General features: G+C 35.3%; 1 protein-coding gene and 1 non-coding gene across 11 annotated transcripts in view; both read right to left on the reverse strand.

Annotated features, from left to right (window-relative positions):
- The window catches only part of DLGAP1 (DLG associated protein 1), a 1,070,811-nt gene that overhangs the window by 933,560 nt on the left and 120,894 nt on the right, over positions 1-16,357 (reverse strand). The window lies entirely within an intron of this gene.
- On the reverse strand, positions 8,697-8,803 carry LOC143662880 (U6 spliceosomal RNA). The gene has a single exon (XR_013165647.1). It is a non-coding gene; the product is annotated as a U6 spliceosomal RNA (small nuclear RNA).

Raw genomic sequence — 16,357 nt, forward strand, 5'->3', positions numbered from 1 at the left:
GAAGCTGATATTCTAGAGTTAAGGGGAACAAGCAATAGACAGACAAACAGTTGAAGACTCTACTTTCATAAAAAATGACTGCTGCCATAAAGACAATACAATAAGATGTTAAAGGACTTAGGATTTCCTTTAAATTGCTTGATCAAGTTGACAATCTGAGGTCACATGTGAACACAAATGTGAATAATTAAGAAGAGCTCATCATGCAGAACCTGTGGGCAGATGGTCCTGAAAGAAAGAAAAGAAAGTTAAAAGATCTCTGAAGACCGCAAGTTTGAGAAACAAAAAATGAAAGCCGGCAGAGTTGCAGCATAGGAAGTTAGTGGGAGAGTAACAGAAGAGAAGCTGGAGAAGTGGACAAGGAGGTGCCACTCAATCCTAGGGACTTCAGGAATTCTTCAATGCAAGGAAAGGCCATTAGGGATGTGACCATGGAACACTCACACATTTACTCCCTGTTCTTACAATTTTCTTCATGGGAAGGGAAGCCTATTAGGTCATCACTCTTGGCCTCTTCCATGTTCTCCCTCCTTGGTTCGACTGGTGAGTTTGGGAGAAAGAGCTGGGTATGAATAGCTCAGCCCTTTGCTCCCTTATTCATCATTGAGATCAGCTTGCCTGTGGATAGCAGGCTCTGCTCTGCCTGCAGGTCAAGTTGAGCTTCACGATGATAACAGTTCTGTCTCTATAGCATTTGGCCAGTGCCACCTAATTGTGGAGCAGTATGAGGGAGCCCACTGGTGGTGCTTGCCCTGCCACGCCACCTGAGAGCTCTATTAGGAATAAAGCTGGCACTTTGTTCTCCATCTGCTGGACTCCTCTGTCTCCTTCATTTGCTTTAAAATTCTGTTGGTAAGGAGAGGGATATGATTTACTAGTCCTCTCACACTCTGACAGGAGGGTGGTGGTGTTTTTTCGTTTTTTTTTTTTTTTTTAACAAGAGATATAATGATCTCATTTACCTTTTTAAAAGACCACCCTGGTTTTTATTAGTAGACTGGATCATAGAGTGGGGGATGGGGAATAAAAGCAGGGAAACTAGAAGCCCCTGTAGTTGTTCAGAGTATCCACTGGAGTTATTGGACTAGGATTGGTATTGGTGGAGACAGAGAGAAGTGTAAAGAATTGGGATATATTTTCAAGTTAGAACCAAAGAGAATTGATAAATTAGATGTAGGAGTCAGAAAAAAAAATCAACATCGATATATTCCTCCTAGTTTTTGGACTTGAGCAGCTGTGGGCAAGGGGTGACAATGGAAATCAAGAGGTAATTCTGGCTACATTAATTCTGAAGAGAATATTAAATATTCAAGTGTGACTGCTGGCTAAGGAATTGCCTATATAATTCTGGATCCTAGTAGCGAGGTCAGGGAAGAAAGTATAAATTTTGGAGCTTCAGAAATATTTAAATCCATTGGGATTATATGAGATTATGGAGGGAGAGAATGACAGTTGAAAAAAGAGAGGGCTGGAGGGTTGAAGACAGAGCTCAGGGAAATGCAAACGTTTAATGCTATAGTTCTAGAAAGGGTGAAATTGGACATATCTGCTTGGAAGTGAACTGAAATAGAAAATTATAAGATAAGAATTGGTTTACTTCAGGGTGGGCCACGGTGGCTCAGCAGGCAAGAATGCTTGCCTGCCATGCCAGAGGGCCTGGGTTCGATTCCCGGTGCCTGTCCATGTAAAAAAAAAAAAAAAAAAAAAAAATATATATATATATATATATATATAAAGAATTGATTTACTTCACTTATGTAAAGTTACATTAGAAAAATGAAGAGTGGGATAAAGAAAAGAGAGTGCCCAGAAAAGTTTAGTTTGATAAGGCTAAAGCTAAATGATTAAGATTATAAAGAAAGTAGAGACAGAAAATAAAATGTGAATGAAAAATAAGGTAGACCTCATAAAAGTAAAAGTAAAAAAATTTCATATTAGATGAATTTATGCAAATGAATTTTTTTTTCATAAAAAAAGGGAAAAAGGGATCAATGAAGCAATTTTGGATAGATTCGTGGGAAAAGAGAAGCATGGGGCCCGGTTTTATGAACTCAACACTGTACAGTAAAAGGAATTTAGTATAGGGAATGAAAAAGAACAAAGAAAACTGATGGAATAGAAGAATAATCAACAGAAGTTGTTTCATATTTGCCTGTTATTTGTGAGAGAGTCCAATGAGGAGATAATAAAGTTAAAGTTAAACTTTAACTGAAGCTCTGTCCTCCATTGAAAAACCAACAGAAATTCTAGTTTTTCCTTCAGGATTTGGATCACAGAGATTCAAGGAGGGTTTAAGAAAAGCAATATTATACTAATGTTTTTGTGGATTAACAAAATCTCTTGATGGCATGTCCATAAGGGACAGAAAGGTTAAGTTCATTTTCCCAAGTTAATACCAACTGCACAGAAATAATAATTTTCTGACCTTTGACACTAAATCTAACACAGTCCTCTCAAGTTACAGACTTAACGATAAATAAAAAATCATTTCTATCAACTTCAGTGCATGGTCTTTTATGTATCCCATTCTAAAATCAAAATAATTGCTTATGTAATAGGAAGATAAAAGAACAAGTAAACTCAGATTTCAAAATACCGACTAAACAGGTCAGAGAGAACAGAAAATACACTGAAAAAAAATACAAAGACTGGTGGCAGGACTTACAAAATGACCGGGTAAGATTCATTCAAAATTCATCAAAATTCAAATCTTCTCCCACAAAAGTAATGATAAAAGTGGGCAAAACTGTCAAAAAGAACAATCTCAGGACTTAAGAAAATAACCAATGACATACAACAAATTGAGAAGAATTTAAACAAGGAAAAATATTGAGTTGAGATAATTCATTGCTAGCAGATCTGCCTTCCAAGAAATATTAAAGAAAGCCATTTGGGCTAAAAGGAAATTACACCAGACTAACTTAAACCCACAGGAAGAAATTCAGGACATCAAAAAAAAAAAAAGATTAATATATAAGAAAATATAAAAGACTATATAAATGCATGTTTCTTCCCTTAACTGATTTACAGACAACTGCATAAAATAAGTATGTTAAAACTCTATTGTTGGATTTATATGAGATAAAGATGTGAAAATATGACAGTAGCACAAAGGAGATGGAAGGAAAAGTAGCTATATTCGAACAAAGATTCTACATTTTACTAGATTTAAAATAATATTAATCTCAAGTAGATTATGATAAATTAAGATGCATATTGTAATTCCTAGGGCAATGACTAAGAAAACAACACAAAATATAGAGAAGAGACCAAAAAAGCAATTAACATGGCACACTAAAAAATATCTAATTAATATGAAAGAAGGCAGTATAAGTGGACCAGAGGAACAAAAAATACATGAGATATAAAGAAAGAGAAATAGCAAAATGGCAGACTTAAACCTAACCATATCAATAGTTAAATTAAATGTCACTGGGTTAAATAATGCAATTAAAAGGCCAGAGATTGCCAAAATGGAACTTCAAAACAGCAAAATCAAGATCCAACTATGCTGTCTACTAAAGACAGACTTAAGAGTCAAAGCAAAAATAAGTTGGAAGTAAAGGGATGGAAAATAGATATGCCATGTAAATGGCAATCCTAAAAGCTGGAATGGCTATACTGAGAACAGTTCAAAGAGATTTTAAGACAAAAATTTCTACAAGAGAAAAAAGAGGGACATTTCATAATAATAAAAGAGTCAATTCCAAGGAATAGATAACAATAATACATTTATAAACACCTAATGACGGGGTTTCAAAATACAGGCACAAAAAAGTGACGATCAAAATGGACCATTCAGCAATAATAGCTGGAGACCTCAAAACTCCACTCTCAATAACTGATAGACCAATTCAACATAAAATCAAGCCTACAGAAGGCATGAACACCTCTATCAACTTGAACTAACTACATTTGTAGATACTCCACTCAGCAGCAGCAAAACATACATTCTTCTCAAGTTTACACCAAACATATTCAAGGGAAAACTATCTGCTAAGGCAAAAAAACAGGCTCAATAAATTAGAAGGATTACAATTAGACAATATGTTCTACAACCATTACAGGATTACAATTAAAACCAGCAACAGAAAGGAATTTGGGAAACCCAAAAATATTTGGAAATTAAGCAAAATGCTTTGAAATAACCCATGAGTCAAAGAAATCACAAGTGATATTAGAAAATATTTTTAACTGAATGGAAACTAAAGCCTACCATATCAAAATTTATGGTATGCAAATAAAGCAATGTTTAGAAGCAAATTTATAGCGTTGAAGATCAATATAAGAAAAAGAGGAATCCCTAAGCTTCCATCTTAAGAAACTTGACACAAAAGAGCTAAGTCTGAAGCAAGCAGATTCCATTTATACGAAAAGTTCAGAAAACGCAAATCTATACAGAAGGAAAACAGACTAGCAGCAGCCTGGGGCTTGGAGCTGGGAAAGGGATTAAGCATAAATAGGCTCAAGGGATACTTTTGAGATGATGGAAAATATTCTAAAACTGGATTTTGATAATGGTTGTATAACTCTATATATGTGATTAAAATCACTACTTGTACACCTAAAATGAATACATTTAGCTGCATGTAATACATACCTCAATAAAGCTAATCAATATAATGACCTCTTCAGCATGGAAAAATGCACATATATGTGTGTTTTATATACCACAAATAAATGAAATTCAAAATTATGAAATTGACCTATTCAGTGCTAAACACACACATAGATTAAAAAAAGAAATTTAATCCTGCTTTTTTATAATTTTATATGCTATAAAATAACCTTTTCCAAGTTTATCCATTAAAAATATAACAGACGATTAGGTTATTGTCTCAGTTTTTTAAAGTAAAGGCTTTATTTAATAACTATATGCTATTTACCCCTAAAATATTAAGTCAAAAGTTGAATTTATATTCTCACAGTGATATGGATAGTTGAGCAATTCCTCATAGACTTTTTATGAATCGTATCTGTATAAATATATCTTGTCTTTCTTTAGCAAGATACTCTGATTTTTCAAGTGGAATTACATTAAGGTTGTAACAAAACAGGATAGGTTTGTCCAAAGATGTACAGACATACATAGAAACTGTCAAAATGACAGATATATTTTCATCTGATACAGTCAGGGACCACATTTGGCAATAAAAGGCCCTAGATCTGGATTCCACTGACCAATGTGCCCAAACAAAATGGGTCTGTATCACCCTGAAACCCTAGAAACACTCCATTTGGGGCCTAAATACTCAGTAATCCTTTAAATTGTTTTTACTTATCAATAAATCAACATTAAACCAAATTTTCAACAACGGAAAAAATCTGAGCCATTTTAAGGGACATTTAGGGAATTGAATTTTCCTTGGAAAGGTAGGCTTCAGAAGAAAAAAATACCTGACTCTCCTCAATGTAGAAGTTCATTCATTCATTTCGAAATCTGATGGAGAAGATAAGAGCTAAAGAGACCATGAGGCATTCTCAATGCGAGAACTGGTTATGGGGACATAAAAAAAAAGTCTCAGATATTATCGTTTGTAGCACTGCAAAGGACCACAGTACATAGGCAGATAATACAACAATCTGAGGTATTAGAGTTTCATGAGGGTTAGATTAGGAAAAAAATGTCTACAAAGGATCCTTGGGGAGTGGGGGTGACAATGTTGAAAGGTGAGACACATCGTTGTAGATGATACCTCTACTCGTACAAAAGTGAACTCTAATACTGTGAGATAACATTAAGAGTAGAAGAATACTTCCCATGCATATTTCTAGAGCCATATCCAAAAAGTCAGATACATTTCTAATCTTTTATGCCATAAATAAAAAAAACACAATTATCACATATGGACAGATGGTAAAGTAACTTCACTAAAAAAGGCTGATTCTTTACTCTTTTTTAACATTTAAATGTAATAATTTAGTAAACTGCTCCAGGAGTGGAAAGAAAAAAAATCCACACTAAGTTTTCTTCTCCTGCAGCTGTGGAACAAAAACAGTGAAAACTGTGTTAATCTAGTACACTGGCATTTTCTTTGCTGACCTAAATTATAAAGGACTTGCTTCAAGACTATCAAGCAAACTAATTTTAAACAGCAATTATGTCTAACACATAATATAGTTACTTACTCCAAAGTAGAAAGGCAGATGCAGCAGATGAACTTGTATGGTATAATTACAGAAGATTTAGTTGGTATACTGTTTTCAAAATTATTTTAAAAATAAACAGGTCAATGCTAAATCTTATTTTGATTTAATTCAATATTTTTAGACTTCAAACGTATCCGTCATGATTACTTTTGCAATTTTACCCTCTTTAAATTGCTTTTACTCAATCTTTACCAAGTAACATTCTTTTATAGTTAGAAATTGCAAAGTTTTGCAATTAAATTCTATGCATCTATTTCTCCTTGCAGAATTACTGTAGCATCTAGTTATTCTTTAAGAAATTTAGCAATTTTACCCATTACTAAACAAAAAGTAATTCATAGGGATAGAGGACACCCTCAGAAAGAGTAAATTATTCAGAAAACTTAAGTGTTTTAAAAGAGAAACTACTACTTTAATATTTAACTGGTCACATGTTTTACTCAAACTGCTACAAGTTTTAATGACTACTATTTTGTCTACATCTATTTATATAAAGGATTAAGGCACTGTGTTCATTTTAATGATCTTTAAAACCAAAAGCAATACACAGAAGGTATAACTACATTAGATAGTCTTGATTCCAGAGAGCAAACAATTTAAATACAGCACACAAGACATACCTGTTAATGATGGTAAATTAGAGGCAGAATCTTGCTTAATTTTTTGTCCTGAGATTTTAAGAATTTTCTAAGAAATCATTTCCCCCTACCTGTCATAATTTTCTTCCCCAATTTGACCAATGAAATTTCACTTTATGGTTTAGATATATAATGTGATTTTTAATTTTATAGGTGATACGTTACCAAAAGTTTTTGTAGGGGAAATAGTAATGACTCCTAAATATAATGCTATTTGAAATAAAACCTTTATTAAAATTCATACTTTTCTCTCTGTAGACAGACAGATGGATAGATAGCTATAGATGATGGTGGGGTGGGCGGGGGCAGGGACAGAGAAAACAATGTTTTCCCCATTCCCTCTGTTTCTCTATGGCAAATGATGATGACACAGTGACTGTGGAACAAAGTCACCTCAACCAAGCTTTAAACAATATGGTTGACCAGAACCCTACACTGACTCAATATGCAGCTATTTTTTCAAGGGCAGGAAACCAGTTCAGATAAATGAAATCGGTTGTCTAAGGTTGCAAAATCATCTAACAAGAGAGCCAGAAATAAAGCTACCTCTCCCTATAGTGAAGATATATTCCTCAACTGGAATAACTTTCCCTAACTTTATATTCTTTGGTATATATATTTAAAGACTATAAGTGAGCGCGTGTGTATGTGTGTGTGTGTGTTTTACTGAGAAGTCCTCTGCCTAGCAAATGATATGTATTTACTCTTCTACCTTCTCTCCAGCTGACAAGAACTCCCCAACCTTACCTTCTGATTATAATCATCATCAAGAACTAGGATCATTATCTAATTATTTAGCTCACCCACAACTTTTTTTCTCTAATTAAAATAATTTATTACTTTCTGTTTGTCCAAGAATGATATCAGTCTAAGCACACGGTCTTATTCTTCCTGCAGCTAAATTAAAATGCTTAGTGAACCGCCAGGTACAATGTTGAATAGTGGGGAATCGCCCTGGAGAAGGTGAAGAACAGAGATAGATGTCTCACTTCACAAATGCCATGGTAAGCATTTGACAGATAAGCACAGACACCTGGGGAGTCAAGGGGCAAGAATTCTGTCCAAAGTAAAGGGGATCCGGAGTGTGTGAATGGGGCTGGAGTTGTGGAGGTGACTGGCAAATGGGATTGGGAAAGAATTTTTAGAGGAATTGACCTTTGCTAGGAAACCTGAAGGTTGCAAGGAGAAAGCCTTAGTGCAAACAGGGAAAATGGTGGTCTAGGCAATGAAACTAGTGATTCAGTGATACATATGGACACACAGAGCACCAGATAGATGGCCAATAGCATGGTCATGATTAGGGAAGTGACAAGATCATGATCACACTTTTGCTAACAATTACTGTTACAAAGTTGAAGCAGGAGCATAACTGGAGGTGGAAGGAAAAATTAGGAAGCTACAGTTATAGACTCAGTGAGCAATGCAGAGGCAATAGCTTAGTTTTAGGTCAAAAGTAGTAAGACTAAAGGGAGGGGGTGGATTTGAAAAAACATTTAGGAGGTTAAACGAGCAGGACTGACTGAAAGTTCAGAGTGAGAGAGAAGCAGGAGTGAAAAAGTGATCAGAAGATTTTAGCTGAGCTGGAGAAGGCAGATAGAAAAGCAGGTCCACTGATCGGGAAAGAGAAAGACCACATTTTAAATACAAAGTTACATGGAACTTTCAAACTGAGGCATTCATTAATCCATTGCCTGAAGCTCAGGAAAGAAGTCAGGGAAGACAGAGATTTGAGAATCAACAGGACCCATGTTGTTAAAACAATAATATTAATTAAAGAGATCACTCAAGCAAAGCATCATTTTTTAAAATGGAATTGCTTCTGATTGACTTTTCTTCTGGTCTTTCATATTTTTAAAAATAATTTTATTTACAAAATGACATACAAACACAAACATTCTTTTTTTAAAAAAAAATATGGAACACTTCATGAATTTGCGTGTCATCCTTGCGCAGGGGCCATGCTAATCTTCTCTGTATCACTCCAATATTAGTATATGTGTCGCCGAAGCAAGCACCAACACAAACATTCTTAACATACAAACATTCATATATGGCGTGCAATCAATGGCTCACAATATCATCACATAGTTGTGCATTCATCACCATGATCAATTTTTAGAACATTTGAATCACTCCAGAAAAAGGAATAAAAAGAAAAAGCGCATACATATCATACCCCTTAATCTTCCCTCTCATTGACCACTAGTATTTCCAACTACCCAATATATTTTAACCTTTGTTCTCCCTATTATTTATTTTTTTATCCATGCTTTATCTGCCCATACTCTAGATAAAGGGAACATCAGGCACAAGGTTTTCACAATCAGTCACACTGTAAATGTCATATCCTCATACAACCATCTTCAAGAAACAAGGCTATTCTAATGAATATAAACGCAAAAATCCTCAACAAAATATTGCAACACATTAAAAGAATTATACACCATGATTGAGCTGGGTTCATCCTAGATATGCAAGGATGGTTCAAGATAAGAAAATCAATTTATGTAATACACCATATCAACAAATCAAAGCAAAAAAACCACATGATCATTTCAATTGATGTAGAAAAGGCATTTCACAAAATTCAACATCCTTTCTTGATGAAAACACTTCAAAGGATAGGAATAACTTCCTCAACATGAAAAAAGGAATATATGAAAATCCACAGCTAGCGTCATCCTCAATGGAGAAAGACCAAAAGCTTTCCCCCCTAAGATCAAGAACAAGACAAGTAAGTCCACTGTCACCACTGTGCAACCTTGTGCTGGAACTTCTAGCCAGAGCAGTCAGATGAAAAAAGAAATAAAAAGTATCCAAATTAGAAAGAAGCAGCAAAACTCTTATTATTTGCAGATGACATGATACAATATATCAAAAATCCTGAAAAATCCACAGCAAACCTACTAGAGTTAGTAAATGAGCATAGCAAAATGAAAAAAAAAAAGGAAACAAGGCTACTGGAACACAGCTCCACAGTTTCAGGTACTTCCCTTTAGTCCTCAAATATACCATAAACTGAAAAGAGATATCCATATAATGCATAAGAATAATCTCCAGGATAACCTCTCAACTCTGTTTGAAATCTCTCAGACACTGAAACCTTGTATTTTCTCATTTCTCTCTTCTCCCTTTTGGTCAAGAAGGTTTTCTCAATCCCTTGATGCCAGGTCCCAGCTCATCCTGGGATTTCTATCCCACATTGCCAGGGAGATGCACATCCCTGGGATCCATGTCTCAGGTAACAGGGGAGGGCAGTGGGTTCCCTGGGCGTGTGGGCTTAGAGAAAGAGGCCACATCTGAACAACAAAAGAGGTTCTCTGGGGGTGACTCTTGGGCCTAATTTTAATTAAGCTTAGCCTATCATTTTCTGGAATAAGTTTCATAGGGGCGAACCCCAAGATTGGGGGCTTGGCCTATTGATGTGACTGTCCCCACTGCCTGTGAGTGTATCAGAAATTCTCCAAATATAGAAGCTGAATGTTTCCCTCTTTATCCCCATTCCCCTAAGGGGACTCTGCAAATACTTCTCTATTCCTTGTCCAAATCACTCTGGGATTTATTGGGGCATCACACTAGCCTGGACAAACCAAAAAAATCTCATGCCCTATTCAAGATGCTCTGTACGTATGGTGTTCAACTACACTGGCCATACAAGTTAAATCAGGAAATGAACTACACAAAATATCAATTTTGCACCAAATAAACATCTCTCCCTTTAGTCTCACATAGAAGTTGAAGTTTTAAGGTATGGACCCTATCATACTTTACCCAGTCTTCTGATAAACCTTAGTCCTATCCAGATCAGCTTCATTCATATCTCTACTTGATGTCTGATTACTTTTCCAACTTTTTAAACCATTCCTGTATGAGGTAGTGCTGACTTTCATAGCTTCAGAGCTCTAACTCTGAGTCTCAGGTGTCACATAAATATCCAAAGTTTCTGTGAAAGACCAGGTTATATACAAAGAGCTCAGTGTCTCAGAACTCAGAATTAACAATTACACCTCCTGAATCTATGTGACTGCAGTAAGAGCTTACAATCTATGTCCTTGATATTTTTATCAACCTCATCTACCTAATCTTACTTTGATATTTAATGGTACCAACAACTAATTAGAGTCTCTTCTTTCCAAAAAGAAAAATGAATCAAAGTATGCCCATGGATCCTCATCCTAGGGGAAAGTGGGAGTAGAGCTGCTAGGATTCAAAGTAAGAGAGATGAAAAGGTAGCCTTAAGTCCAAAGTTTTTATTCCTTATCCTCACTCTATTTCTCTACTCCTTATTTCTGCTGTGTATGTGCATTTTTTTTATTGTGGTAAAATACATCTGACACTAAATTTGTTATTTTCACTATTCAAGTTTACAATTCACTGACATTCATTACACTCGCAATGTTGTGCAGTCATCACTACTATTTCGAAAATTTTTCTTCACCTCAACCAGAAGCTCTGTATCCATTAAGCAATAATTCCCACGATGACCTGACCATAGCTGCTGGTACCTCTATTCTACTTTCTGTTGCAATGAATCACTTATTCTAGATAATTCAGAATTAAAGTGTAGTCATACAATATTTGTCCTTCTGTGTCTGCTTTATTTCACTGAGTATAACAATATCAATGTTCATCCATGTTATCACATTTATCAGAACTTCATTCTTTTTTATGGCTAAATAATATTCCATGGCAGTTTATATATCCATCTGTTAGAGATTTGGGTTGCTTCCACCTTTCAGCAATTGTGAAAAATGCTGGTATGAACATTGGTGTATTAATGTCTGAGTCCTTGTTTTCATTTTTTTCCTGGCCTATACCTAGATATGGAATTGTTGGGTCATAGGTAGTTCTATATTAAACTTTTTGAGGAAATGCCAAACCGTTTTCCACTTGCATATTTGGATACTTTTCAAAAATAAGATATGGTTGAGATATTCTTTTAAACCATACAAAAAAAATTAACAGAAAAGCTAATCATCTGTCCCTTCATCTGAGGTAATCAATTATTTTTATTTAATAACATATTATCCACTATATTTAGATGTGTCCTTTTCTAGTTCAAAAGGATAACAGAACAACAAAGTAGCACATACATACTCACATTCAACAGAAGTAAAACAAAAAGATTCAGGAATCTTTGAGATGGCATGATCAGTCAGAAAGAACAGATTCATTCACTCAACAATAATTTGTTGTAGTAGTTACTCTGCTGTGTACCAGAGATATAAGTGTAAATTAGACTGTCAATATCCTCAAGGAACTTATGATCTAATATGAGAAACAGACAAAGAGATAGGTAATTACAACAAACTTCGTTAACTCCAGTATATATGGGCAAATATAGGGCAGGGTGGGAGAAGGAAGTAAAGGAGTGAGAGCTGAAGAAAACTCTATTACTTCCAAGGTACAATAGCATAGCACATCGAATTTCTGTCATTTAAGCATCTTGGTTTTAAAACCTGGATTTTGTTCACTTGTTCATACAACATTCATTAGGGCAGATGACACCACACGCATTTGTGATTTAAACAGACAACCCTCTTTAGCAAAGAACTGAATGACTCAAACCCTACTTCATTTCCAGTGTTATGCTCTTCTGCTCTTCTATTTCACCGCTGCTCTAAGGTTACAATCACACATATAGCTTCTATTTTTAATTATTGAGTTTTTAATCATTGTCTGTTAAAATAGGCTTTGTGCTTCTATTTCTGTTAGTAATAAAAATGCAGGAAAATTACAAGCGTAAGAGGTTTTCACACAAAGAGTATTTCAGTATGGTATTTGGGGTTAGCCTGAGGCAAAATGGTGAAGAAGGTCAAGTCTGCTTCCCAAATACATCGTCCCCTTTTAATGTCCTTTCAGCAACCCCCTTTTAATGTCCTTTCACTGCAGTACTTAGCACTGCCCCAAGACCTTGATGAAAGAGTGCAGAGAAACGGGCTAATTCTTAAATGTAAATAATGCATCTCTCTAAAGGTACAATATCAGAAACAGATTATGGAATGTTGCTGTTCTTAGGTATAGAAAATCTCTTTCTTGAAAGCAAACTGCAGCACACCCTTCTACCAGCAGTCAAGTTGTATATCAGCAATGTACTTGAAAGACAAAATGCCGAGATGGGGGAAGGACGCAGTATAAGAGAAATACAATATATAGTTTATTCCTTGAAGAGTTTAGGATTGCTAGGCCATGAAGGAATTTGCAATCAGATACGAAACAGCTAATACTAAATGCTGTAATATTAATATTGTATACATATCATACAAATAAATATGAGTATGTGTTAAACATTATTTTGTTCATTCAACAAGCACTATGGAATAAATTGACAGGGAAGCACTAGGATGTAGACTTGTTAGGGGTTCAGGTGTGTGATCACATGATAATGAAAACTCAATATTTGCTGAGTGAACAAGTTCAAAACATGAGTTAGAGACACAGACAGGGCATCAAGTGGAAAAGAAGAACATCTTCTCTCCAGGAGGGTCTACAGGAGTTTGACTAGAACTGAGTCTTGACAATAAAGGAATTGGGGCTAGGCTGAGAGAACAGCAGAGGGCAACATCACTTGCAAAGTTTCAAGCACAATAAAGAACAAATATACGAATACGGAAAATAATTCACACAACTGACTATGGAGGGAGCACAAGGAGTTTGTGGGAGATGGTTAAGAATGAGCCCGGTCAGACCCTTTGCCATGCTGAAGAGGTTGGGTTTCACCCTCTTAACTATAGACTTAAGTAGCAAGGTACTGAGTAAACTTAATCAGGAAAACAGTGAGTCAGAATTTTTGAAAGATCACCCCAATAATATTGTTAATGATGGATTAGAGGGACAGAGGAAATAAAATTGCTATAGAAATAATCTAAGGAAAAATAAAGAAGGCTGAAACAAAGGCAGGAAGAGAAAACCAGCAGTGGTTTGGAACAGAAGGGCCAGGTTCAAGAGATACCTAGGAAGCAAGAAACAACAGAAAGCAGAGACTAACAACCATGGGACAATGGAGGTGAGAAAACTGCAGGGAGAAAGTGAGGAATATGGGAGAATACAAGAAGATTCCAGGGTCTGATTTGAAGAGATAAGGAATCCAATTAAGAATGAAATGTAATTAAGCTGTCTCATGCCATTCTTGATGGCACCCAGTGCCCATCTTTAGGCCAGCCTTTCACACGTCTGCATCAACACACACACACATCATTGCATCAACACATACGTGCACACATCACTGCATCAACACATACAGCATTGCATCAACACACACACCACTGCATCAACACGCACTCACACACACGTGCACACACTGAGTCCATCAGTCTCTGTTCCTTTCAATGACGTCTCCTCCTTTTCTTCTTTTCACCTTCCTTACTCATTCTGAATTTTCCTATTTGCCCCTTTCTGATGTAGAAAAATTTATTAGTACTTTATGGTTGTTGTGTTTTCTTTAATTTGTCACCCATTACCCAACTTCACAAGGAAAAGCTCCTTCCCAGATATGCATTTCTTAAAAGTCCGTTGAATAGAGAAATCAGGGTAAATACTTAATTTAACATACTCATTCTCTTAAATTTAAGGGGAAAGGAGTAGGTTTGTGAGAAGAAATAAGTATATCGGGTTTGGATAATTTGCAATAACTGGAAAGCCTACCCCCACCAAAAAAAATAAATAACCAGAGAAATATTTAGTAATGTTATCCAAACAAACTTTATAGAAAAAAATATTTGCCTCTATAGATTCAAAGGACACACTGTTTTTCAGAAAAACTACTCAAATGGTCAAAATTGAGATATTGCTTAATAAAGTTGATTGATCACAAAAAACAAAGAACGAAGTAGTTGGGAAGCCAGGCAAAATGACTTATTTACAGGGAAAATGAGAACATGAGCAGATTGGTCACTGACTCACCCACAGCATTGTCTAAAGAACATGGAACAATGCTTGTAAAATTCACTAAAAAGAAAGAAAGACAACAGGGATGGAGCTGGGGAGGAAAAGAGGAAGAAAGAAAGAGGAGAAATGGAAAGATGGGAAAAAAGAGAGAGAAAGAAAGAAGGAGAAAATGTGAGTTAGGAAATGTATACTCTGTCACCATGGCATTCACATAAAAAACACCGAATCAAATTTTTTAGTATGTGAAAACATTTAGTATTCTTTTTTTTTTTCATGAGCATTTACTAATGAAACTACTAGAGCTTTCCAAGAGATAAATAGGGAAACTATGGCAAAAAATTGGCAGTGGGCATTGAATTTAACTGAAACCAATGCCAAAAAAATAAATGCAGGATTATGGTTATAGAAGAAAAGCCAAATAGTATCACAAAAGTTAAAAGGAGGAAAGAAAGTAGGAAATAGTCTATATAGTCTCATTTCCAATTATTTAGAGCTTGGGGATACAATATCTCATTAAAGTTTGATAAAAGAAACAATGGCCACTTTAAATGTGTTTATCTGTAAAAAGGTAAAGGTTAAGAAATAAAATCAGGTGGTGGGGAAATTGGTAAATAAGTGAAGGAGAGAAAATACACTGATACCAACTTCAATCATACTAGAGGGCTAAAAAATCGCCTAAGGAGAGATACTTATAGATAGTATATACATTTGTAGTTTTAAATGTAACTAGATTGAATATATAGTCACGGCAAACTCAGAAAGTTTAGACACAAAGTAAAGCAAAGGAAATGGACAGTTTTTAACTATTAATTACAAATTAGAATACGTTTCACACTTTAACAATTTCGAGGATTTATTGGAAAATTACTATTTTTCAAACAAAAATTTATATATATATGTATATATATATCACAAAAAAGAGATTGGAACCCACATAATTTGGGGAGAAAATCCAGAAATTAAACTGCGTTTGGGTACTCCATGACTACGAGATCTCTTTTCTCTAATTTTTATCAGATACAATTTTATCACTTAACATAATACTTCCCAGATATGACAGCTTCCATTCAAGAGTTCCACTGGTGTTTTATACAAAAATATTACCAAATGGATGCTAATGTAGAATCAAATAAAGTCACAGAAAGGCATTCTAAGGTGAAATGGCAGCATTTGGATTAGGTGGATTAAATTAATCTCCAAACATAAATCTTGCTGATTTTTTCTCCCAATTCGAGCCTCAAGAGGAACAGATTTTATTGCCAGCATTCAGTGAAGTGTTAACCAGACAATCGAACAAATCACATTCTAAGCAAATAAATATTCTTTATCATATTGCCTCTCACAGCAATATGCAGGTCCAAAGTCAATTGTCTCCTGTAATAAAGAGATTTAGGTATCCAAAGTTGAGACCAACCAAAAAGGAGATCAAAGCTGTGTTCTTTCTGAAGCAAATGGTTTTCTGAGCATTGCTTTATCGAGAACCCTTTCAAGAACAATGTGATGTCAACATTACACTAAACAAAGCAGTTGGCCCATGTTGTCCACTCGCCTTACTCAAAGAGTTAGGCATCCCCTAATCGGTAGAGGATGGTGTTTCTGACACTTTATGCTCATCTAGCAATACACAAGTGCCTGGGCCCCACTCACAACTCTGAGAAAAGCTGAGCTCAACAAGAAGTAAT

This window comes from Tamandua tetradactyla, chromosome 18, assembly GCF_023851605.1.
Source record: "Tamandua tetradactyla isolate mTamTet1 chromosome 18, mTamTet1.pri, whole genome shotgun sequence".
Lineage (NCBI taxonomy): Eukaryota > Metazoa > Chordata > Mammalia > Pilosa > Myrmecophagidae > Tamandua > Tamandua tetradactyla.